General features: G+C 45.4%; 1 long non-coding RNA gene across 1 annotated transcript; it reads left to right on the top strand.

Annotated features, from left to right (window-relative positions):
* Positions 1-5217: 5217 nt before the first annotated feature.
* LOC102968390 lies at positions 5218-9934 on the top strand. Its single transcript, XR_445727.3, has 3 exons — positions 5218-5788; positions 7178-7308; positions 9558-9934. It is a non-coding gene; the product is annotated as an uncharacterized LOC102968390 (long non-coding RNA).
* The last annotated feature ends 423 nt before the right edge of the window (positions 9935-10357 follow it).

Below are 10357 nucleotides of genomic sequence, written 5' to 3'. Positions count from 1 at the left end.
ACATCTCATAATACTGATCTCTTTGGCAATTTGAAAAAAACAACAACTCATAACTGGATGGCTACACTTACTATCTAAAACTACAGATCACAATAAACCCTAAATAAAAAAAAATTTACGAAAAAAAAAAAACCTTTCTAGAGACGCGAAGAAACTTTTCAGAATGCTAAGAACCCACCCTCTCTCCTTCCCTGTTTTGGGTAAACACTTAATCCTCTCGGATATTTTCTGCTGAACGACGTGCAGCATAAGACTGTGTTCAAAATTTTCAAAATTCCTTGTACAAGTGTATCCTTGTTTTCCCTAAAAATGGACTCAAACTGATGTTAGAAACTGGCGCAGATGTTAGAAATTCCATCCTCCTTCCAGAAAAGGACCAAGTGTGAGTGTGAGGTAATGTCCGTTTTTGGCAAATTCTTATTTCCTCCCCGATCCTGGATGGACAACATGCCCATCAAAGTGAGTGGACATCACACACAACTTTCCTGCACACTGCTCCCTAAGAGTAACCTGGAGATCCTTCCAAATGCAGAATGTCTGTAAAATGACCTGCAAACAGAATAACTACTTATAACATTTTCTGTACTGAATCTGGGGAGCCTTTCCTCTGAAACCAGTCGGCCAGTGTCCTAATGCTATGCAGAAGACGACACAAACTTTAGAAATCGAAGGTGGATTTATACATGTAGGGAACACTAGCTATCAAATGCTAAACCAAAACCTTTTCTATTTTTATAATTGACTTTTAGTCACTGCTTATCAAAATAATCTGGAAAGGAAATAAAATAACTCATCTATACTCAGATGTACAAACTAATGTCATGCATTAAACAGTAAGTAATATTTTGCCGCCAGTCAGATTATTTAGGAAAATCACGTACGTGTTCGCCTCACGGAAGAGTGTGTGCTTCTTTGGTTAATTTTCGCCATGATTAGTGACACTGTATAGTTGCATCTGACAACGGACTTCAATATTTCACACAGAATTTACTGACTCTGTTTCCATTGGGAAAAAAGTTTTAAAACTTACAACCTGAACTTTAGCTTCTGTTGTTCATCCAGGTTAATAAATAACTAGTTGTAAATCAAGAATTAGGTTTGATTTGAAAGCACAAAACTAAAACATAAAATACTTTTGGAAATAAAATGCTGTGAATGCTAAAGGAGATAAGTCCTTGTAAAACACTCACCAGCGCACAGCAATGTTGTCTTCTCCTAATATGGAGAATACACATATTTTAGGTCATCAAATTATTCTGACTTTCTGAACTCATCCCAAATCTTAAGTTGTAATTTATATTTTTTTATTGCCTAAATGGTTTACCTAATGCTTCTTTACATTTTACACAACAATATCTCCACATTGACCAGCTTAGAGAAGGCAAGTTTAAAACAAAGATCTTACAAGATACTAGTTGTATGTCTAAACATGGCTGATGATCTTTACAGGGGATGCTAATATGGGCCAGGAGTCAGGGGTCAATCTGAGCAGAAAGGTCGGGGGCGAGTCTTGACCGAAGCTAAGAATGCAGTACTAAGAAAACTCAATACACCTGACCGGAACAAAAGCACTCTACAGAAATGAACTTTCGTTGCCATCTTCCTGAGTACCGAGACCGGCTATCATAAAACACGTATCAAAATCAGTCTCATTATTCAACATCACACCTCATGCATTTAGCTACTTACAGAATAAAGCAGTTCTCTTAAGACCAAATATGACACACATGAAGAGGAACAGGCTTTTATTATGATCATGGCTATTATTTCATCAAAGTCCTTGACTTTATCCAAAATGCGAGCGGATATAAATGAAAATCACTAAACACAGACATTAAGAAGTGAAAAAAATTCTTGTAATCCTCACACGCTATGCACATGAATAACATTGGTCATCTGCATCATTATGAAAGAGTTCAAAGCTTCTCCTCTTTCGAATTACATAATGACCCCACTAAAATACCTAGAATAAACAAAGGTTCTCGAATAAGATGTATTTAATAGGCCATCCACCAGAGAAGAATCTTATCCTGTGAGCTCTAGCTCACCAAATTTTCAGTCAAGATGTGGGCAATCGATTTTGCGGCCCAGGGCAATCTCCCCACTGCGTTTTCGCAAAGATGGCTGAGGCAACCGGCACCTCATAACTACATAAAAATGGATGCTCAGATTAAATTATGCAAACGTAGTTTCAAAATAACCTGCTCAAGTTTCAGCGCATTAAAGATGGACCTGTAAAGCATTTGCCACGTTATGCCTGGTTCCAGCGCAATTTCAGTGGGTTCTGAGGGGAGCAAACCTCAGATCATCCTTATTGAGAAAGTTTTGGAAACATAAGCGCACAAACATCCATTCCCAGGGGCATAATCACCACCTTGAACGTGGCCCCCTGAACACTGATCTGTCACCGATGCAAAACAAGGCAGGGCCATTAGGCTCTTCTTGAAGTTCCCATCCTGGACTGTTAGCAGAAGGGGTCACCTTTGAAAAGTTCTTATCTCCTAAAGTAATATATTTCAGAGACAGAACTTTGAAAATGGGGAGAACAGGGTAAATGAGACACCGATCTACAAAGATATTTCTGTGAACATAAAATTCCTCGTTTTTTCCTATTTAAATGATAGGAAAACGCATTTACCAATTTACAATACCACAGCAAACTCAATAAATTTAATGTGTAGCCTAATCTCAAGCCACAAGACATTTCTGGTAAGAAGCACATCAGATGTTTTCCAATTAATAACTGGCCAATTTGTTTGTTTGTTTGTTTTTAGTAAAGAAGCTTTAGTTTTAAACATCTTTTTCTCTGTTGGTTTATATTTATATTAAGAACTAAAGATAAATTTTAAATAATGATGTACTTAAACTGTCCATCATATTTAGTTAAATCTTAGCTGAAATAATTTTGCAGAATAGGAACAAAAATAGTGTAAATCATTTTCATGTTCAAATTGTTAGCATCTTGTTAGTCATTGAAAGTCAGGTAAAATCGAATTAAAGCAAAAAGTTGTCACGAATGGAACTTTAGTATTCCACCAGTCAGAAAAGGGGAACCATTTTGTTCTGAAATATGATACCAGTGTTTTTTGATGTCAAACTTGAATTTTCACTATTCTTTCTAAAGTCAATCTTTCGAACAATGTTTAAAACGCCATTTACTTCCATTTACGCCCCATCGCTGGTTATTTCTCTTACTGCATTTTCATATGTTTGTGTAACTCAAAGCATCAATACAGCAGCCCTGCACACACCCCGCTCTGTTCCCCACGGTGCACTTTGCTGTACTGGGAGCCTTTCTCCCGAATCGTCAGTTTCACCCAACCGCTCATCATTCAGACTCCTCTACACTCTTGAAACTGGTTTTGACTTCAGGACAAGCTGAGGGAAGCCTTCAGGAGAATAAAGATCCTTCAAACAAACCCATATTCTAGGCCTTAAACTATCAAAAAGATTTCGAAAGAACTAATAAAAGATCCGCGTTTTACTGTTACGCCCCCAAAAACCGGGCGGAAAAAGACCTTCTCTGAGCTCGGGGGCCACCCCAACCTACTCCCCGGTTGGGAGGGCCAGCTCCTAAGATTCGCAAGATGGTAACATTCATGCAAAACGGTGGCCGTGGCGTGGCTAAGAGCTCTTGGCGAGGGCCTTCTTGAAAAGCGTGAACACTTCTTTCAGGGCAAAGCAAACGTGTTGTTTACAAACCCTCACCATCCTTTCCACCCAGTGCCACCCGCGGACTGCGCCAGGGACACCATGAAGGGCGGCTGCTTGGTGGCGGCATTTTCCTTACACACCCTCACGGGCGCACACACACTCACGCACGGCTCCCCGCACATTCCAGCGGCCTCTTGGGACCAGAGGGATGAAACAGAGTCTCTGGGCCATTTTCCCCCAATGTGAGCTATTCTCGTTCAATATATCCAGTAACCTTCCTGAAGATAAAGGGGATAAGGAAAAACAAACCTATTTCCCCCAAATAACTTGGCTTTCCTATCCCCAACCTCACGCACAGCCAGAATGACACCGACCCTGCGCAGAGAGAGGACACGAAAACTTCACACGCAAGGCGGCCGCGCAGAGTTCAGCCGCGACGGGACAGATGTAGTCACAGCGCACCCCGAGTCCCCGCTCCCCTTTCCCTCCTCTTACTTTTGGATGATCTGCGGTAGGCCGGCTGGGGGCGGCGGCGGCGGCGGCGGCGGCGGCGGCATCCCTCGCGGGCCTGGGGGCGCGGGGGGCGCGGGGGGCGCCGGTGCACCCGGCACGCTGTGGGCATCTCTGTCGGGTTGCTCCGGGCCGCTGGGATCCGCGTCCTGGCTCATGGCTGCGGCCAGCACCATGTGAGGCGAGGCCGGCCCCGGGCTCGAGGCGAGAGAGCGCGCGCCAAGGGCGGCCCCGGGGCACGGGCGCTCACTGGCCGGGGTCCCCGTGCCCAGTCCCCTTGTCCTTCCCGGTGGCGCGGGGAGGAGACGCGAGGGGCGGGGAGGAGGCAGTCCCGGCGGCGCCGCCTCCTCCGCCTCCTCCTCCTCCTCCTCCCGTCGCTCCCGCTAGCCCAGCCGGGCCACGCGGGGGCGGGGGCCAGGGGGCGTCTCCCCGGCCGGCGGGAGCCGCTCGGCCCCCGGGGGGCTGCTCAGCGCCGGGGTGAGCCGGGGAGCTCTGCCCTTGGACCCTGAACGCGGCCAGGGGAGAGGGAGCGCGGCGCGCGCCAACCGCCACCTTGCGCCCTCACGGTCCCCGGCCCGGCTCTCCGCAGCGCAGCGCAACCGCGTGAGGCGGCGAGACGCACTCCAGCCCGCCGCCGGCCGCCGCGCTCGCGCCTCTGCCGGGAGTTCTGCCGCCCCGGGGTTGTCCCCGGGGACCGCGCGCGCGACCTCGCGCGCTCCTGCCAAGCGGGCCGGACGGAGCGCGCCCCGGGGCGTCCGCGCGCATCGCCAGGGCGAAGTGAGTGGGGCTTGGCACCTTCCGGCGTCTGGAGCCCGGCCAGCGCCACTCTCGTCCGAAGGGCCCGACCCGGCGGGGGAAAAGTCCGGAACCTCCCCCACTTCGGTGGGACGTCTAACCTCCGGTCTTACATGACCAGGCCCGAGGGCTCTCCACATTGGCAGTTCCGGCTGCTGATTTCAGGGGTCTCCGGAAGCAGCCAGTGGGACCGCCGTGGTTTCTCTTCATTTTTCCCGCTACGATCCCGGGAGCGCAAAGACAAAACCATGTATATGTTTTATTCTTGTTATGTATTGGCGAGATCTCGGTAGAAATGTAAAGGATGAAAAGGAGAGAGTTCGCTGACATCGCGCCGCCACCATCACTGCCTGTGTAGTTCCGTTCGCTGTCCCGGCGCCCGTGTGCGCCAGTTCACCTGCACACGCCAGCTCACAGCTGAGGCCGCGGGCATCTGCGCTGAAGAGCCACACTCAAGGTGCAGTTTAATGTCCTGGCCCGCGAGTTGGAGGTCTGGGGAGGCACCCGGTGCCACAGAAACATCTAGGAGCTGGGCAGAGCTCGTGGAGAGTGGTTATCCAGAAGATCCTTACCGTGCGTTGGGCGCACTAGCTTTCCAAATCCTGACATTGGCCGCCCGGAGGAAGCAAAGAAAAAGCATCCCTTGGGTGCCTTGGAAGCCAGAGCGAAGGCCAGAGTGTCCCGTGGCCTGGAAAGAAGTTTGCTGGGGGTCTCAAAGCCCACGCGTCCTCCTCCCACAGCCACGTGAAGGAACATTCTGGGGATGCGTTCTCTGGAACGTGGCAACTAACGGAATTCCCTGAAAAATGGTTTCTTCTCTCCCCAGACTGTGAGTTTCTGTCAGTTCCCCACCCCCACCCCCACCCCCACCCCCACCCCCCCCCCGCAGGCTCAGGAAACTAAGCCTCCCTTGATTTTTGTCATCCAACCTAGATCTTTACCCCTCCCTCTCTCCTACAGATAAAAATGGACCATCCACTCCCTCCCTTCCTTCCTTCCTTCCTTCCTTCCTTCCTTCCTTCCTTCCTCCCTCCCTCCCTCTTCCTCCCTCCCTCCCTCTTCCTCCCTCCTTCCTCCTACAAATAAAATGATATGTCAATTCCTTGTGTTAATAAAGATCGTCACAACTCAGAAAATGAGTCTCACTAAAAACCCAGGTATTGGTTGTTGCCCCCATTTCACAAATGAAAGGGCGTCAGGGAGATTTGTCCAACCATACATGACTAGTAAGTGGCCATCCCAAAATGAGTCTTCTGAGGCTGAGTGGTCAGCTCATCATCTCCGGTTTCTATCAATAGAGTTCTTGACTATGGTTTCCATAAAACTCCTCCACCTTCCACTGCCTCCCCCCGCCCCCACCCAGGGGAGCCCTGGTTGAGGAATTACCTGAAATTAACACTGCAACTCTTCCAGAAACTAAAGTTAAAACTTCCCATATGCTTGCATTAAAATTTCCCTCTGAGAAGCCCCAAAAACCTTTGTGAAAAGGGCTTTATAGTCAAAAAGACAAACCTGTGTTTACCAATGGAGTGATTCAACATCTGAGTGTCGGTTACCAAATATGTAGATTGGGAATGAAGGACCTGGCTTACACAGTCCTGTTAGGCTTAGGGATCATGTATCGTGCAAATTTGGTGCAGGAGGTATCAATCCAGCAGTTATTACAAACATGCTTCCTTATATCCCAACCTCATAGCCAAATAGAACAACAGATCTCAAACTTCAGGGAGCTGAGTGTCTAGGAGTCACAGTATTGATATACCGATATCCATCCCTATAACACTTCTACTGGCAGAAAAGAGAGAGAGAGAGACCGTATTATATGAATGCAGTTCTCTACACCTCAAAACTAATGCATTAGCATATGCGACAAAATAATAACAATGGGTAAAATCTAAGTATTCATTGGGCTCTTCTTTGCATTTTTTCCTGTAAATTTGAAATTTTCAAAATAGAAAAATTATTAATAATTCACAGGTTGCTTTTCAGAAATCCCATTTATAGCTTAATATTTGCAATTTATGTTTATGTAATAACTGAAATTTAGATGGAAGCAGATACAAATTGAGAGGGAAACACTGCAGCAGAAACCCAAAGCTTGTTCGTGTTCTACCTCAAATCCCCGCAAAAATGTTGTACAGGATAATAGCAAACAAGCAGACTAAGCAGTACCAGTGAAGAATGTTTTTTTAACTTGTGTTTTCCCACTTCTTTCCAGGAAGAATGACAGAGATCTCCAGCTGGGGTTGCAGCCATTTAAGAAACTGTAGCACTCTTGCTTTTGTGCCCTCCCCAACCCCACCCCACCAGGGAGCGCTTCACCGTTACCAAAGTGAGAAAAAAGGCTGGGTGAGTCACCTTGACAAATGGGGAGCATGACTGGGAGGTGAGGGCTGCTAACATTTCTCTTTGTTCCACTCGCGGAAGCATCCTGTCTGTCCTGCTCTACCAGTAAACTAGGATCAGACAGTGAGACTTCTGCTGTCTATGAATATACTGAACATTTAACAGGAGTCAGCTGCTGAGTGCTTTCATAGATTCTTACTTCATACTCACAATGGCCCATGAGCTAGTTACTGTCATCTGTGTGTTAGAATTGAGAAAACTGAGGCTCAGATGGCTGCAAGAACTTGCCCCAGGTCGCCTGGCTTTTAAGAGGCCAAAACAGGACTGCGGTTAGGTGACCTGGTCCCTAACCTCTCTCCACTGCCTCAGTGACAGACATGGAGATGAGATTCCACCTGTCTTCTTTTGCTGTGATGTTGCCTGTGTCTTCCAATGAATGTAAAACGTCACCTGCACAGTGGCTCAACTCTGCCCCTCATATGTATCCAAATCAGTAAAATAATAGGAGGGATCCAAATTGACATCTTACAAGCAAGAAAATTCAGAGAAATTAAGCAACTGGGCAAAGTAGTGGGAAGGCGGCGGGGGAACTAGAACCCAGGTCTCTGTTACTTACTAGGGTCATTCTCAAACTTGCCACAGACTCTGCCGTGCTTCCTAATATTAATAAATATTTGATGGGTTCCAGACGCTAGTTCTAGGAGCTTTTTCATGTTTTATTTCATTTAGTATCACCATTTTGTAGACAGAGAAGCTTGATGAACCTGTGTCCAAGGTCACTAGGATGATAACCAGTGGAGCTAAGCTTCAGACCCTGGTCTAGCTCCCTGCAACTTCCCAAAGGGGAACCAGCCCATTCTCAGCGATGATTGTAAACATTCATCTCTGCAGATGAGATCCCTTAATAGGTACTGCTATTCCACATATGTATATTATTACTGTTATTTTTAATAGATTTACTAGATTGTAATGTTTGATAATTTTCACCCAATGCTGGTGAATGCAGAACACAGACATTCTCACACACTAATGGGTGAAAATGTCAGTTGCTGCAACCTCTTTGGAAGTGAGTTGACAGTGTCTATTAAAACTGCACAAAGCAAACTGACTTAGTAGTTACTTTTCCAGGAATTTATACTGTGCGTTTACATGTAGCAACAACCAAAGCCCCATGTACAAGGGAGTTCATCGTGGCATTGTTCATAATAGCAAAAGCTAGAAACAACCATAGTGCCAAGCAGTGAGGGACTGGGTACATCAAGAGTGGTCCCTACATACAAGGGAATACAACGTAGACCTTAAAAAGCAGGGGGCAAATCTATACAGACTGCTAGGGAGAAATTTCCAAGATGTGTTACTGAGTAGAAAATATAAGCTCCTCAGCAGTATGATTCAATATATGTAAAGTCAAAGATCATAAAACATTTCTAGAAAATTCTACAAGAAATTTATTATTAACAGTAATAACCTCTTGGGGCACCTGGGTGGCTCAGTCGGTTAGGCATCCGACTTTGGCTCAGGTCATGATCTCATTGTTTGTAGGTTTGAGCCCCAAATCGGCCTCTGTGCTGACAGCTGAGAGCCTGAAGCCTGCTTCAGATTCTGTGTCTCCCTCTCTCTCTGCTCCTCCCTCTCTCATGCTCTGTCGCTCAAAAATGAATAAACATTCTAAAATTTAAAAAAAATAGTAATAACCTCTAGAAATTGGGATGGGGCAAGAACTTTATCCTTTTGTGATTTTTTATATTGTTTGAATATTTGAAATACAATTTTATTGAAGTATATGTATTGTTTGAAACTTTTTTACTATGAATATGTGCTTTTTTAATTAGCTAACTACAAAACTTAATTATTTCTTCAACTAGTAATTCTTAATAATACTTAGCACATTAATAGGATATTTATTTTTAAAGCAAAAATCCATCTGGAAGAATGAAGAAACACATTGGACAAAGTATTGTCCAGAGTAGCCTTTTGATATCCTAACAACCCAGTAGAGATAGTTGAATAATTAACTTATTGTCAGCAGTCATGTTGCTACAGTTAGACAGTTTACTAGTTTGACAATGATGGATAAACATTAATCAACCTATCAATGTGAGTCACAACATAGTAACTGTTATCTGGGGGTTAATGATAACAGTTACTGCTTTTTTTGAATATTACTCTATGCCAAGCTGTCTTAAGTACATACTATTTCTCATTTAATTCCTTACAATCACCAGGTGGTTGTTTTTGTGCCCATTTTACAGATTAAAAAACTGAGGCTCAAAGAAGTTTGGCCACCTGACCAGCTATTAAGTGGTGGTGCTGTAGATCGAACCCCAGTCTTCATCACCCCTGGGATTGGACTTTTAACCACTCTGTATGGTGGCATGGTGCATCTTGGTATTATGGGCTTTTGAGACCAGAAGTTTCTCTGCTAAATCCTGGCTGAATATCTCTGATATCTGTCTCCAATCTCTCTCTCTTTCATCTCCCATCTCTCCACATGACCTGGATTCTCTTTTCCATCCCCCTGAGGTGAGCTTTCTCCATATGCTGACCCTTTTCTCAGAGCTATAGCATGATCTTTTACTTGAACTCCTTGGAATCCCTGGATATGTTTTCAAACAATCATAAAATAAAATCCTGTGCTGGCTTCACTAAGGATTACCTCTCTGAAAACCCAGGAGAGGCAGTGGCTGAAGGATGCTGTTTAAAAATAATATGGTTACTCATGGAACTGGATGCACATTTGAATTTGAAGGAGACAGTCAGGGAACTTTAGCTGAGGAAAAGTGAGGACATGACCCATGAGGTTCTTTTCTGCCTAACAACTCACAGAGAAGGTCCCTCATTGGCTGTGAGGAAGGGCTCAACCTCCATCTCTCTGATGGTGGATTTGTCGTCTAGGCCCCCTTGTCTTCTAATGAGCTACACAGGTGTTGTGTTATAATCAGTACAGCAGGTAGCTGGGCATCAGAAAATCCAGGTTCTGGACCATGAGGTGTATTGATTATTCCTAAACAGAAAAGCAGTCATCCCAAACCAAGAGTGACATCAGCACCTT

The sequence above is a fragment of the Panthera tigris genome, chromosome D2, assembly GCF_018350195.1.
Source record: "Panthera tigris isolate Pti1 chromosome D2, P.tigris_Pti1_mat1.1, whole genome shotgun sequence".
Classification (NCBI taxonomy): domain Eukaryota; kingdom Metazoa; phylum Chordata; class Mammalia; order Carnivora; family Felidae; genus Panthera; species Panthera tigris.
This window is presented reverse-complemented; position numbering and strand designations above follow the sequence as displayed.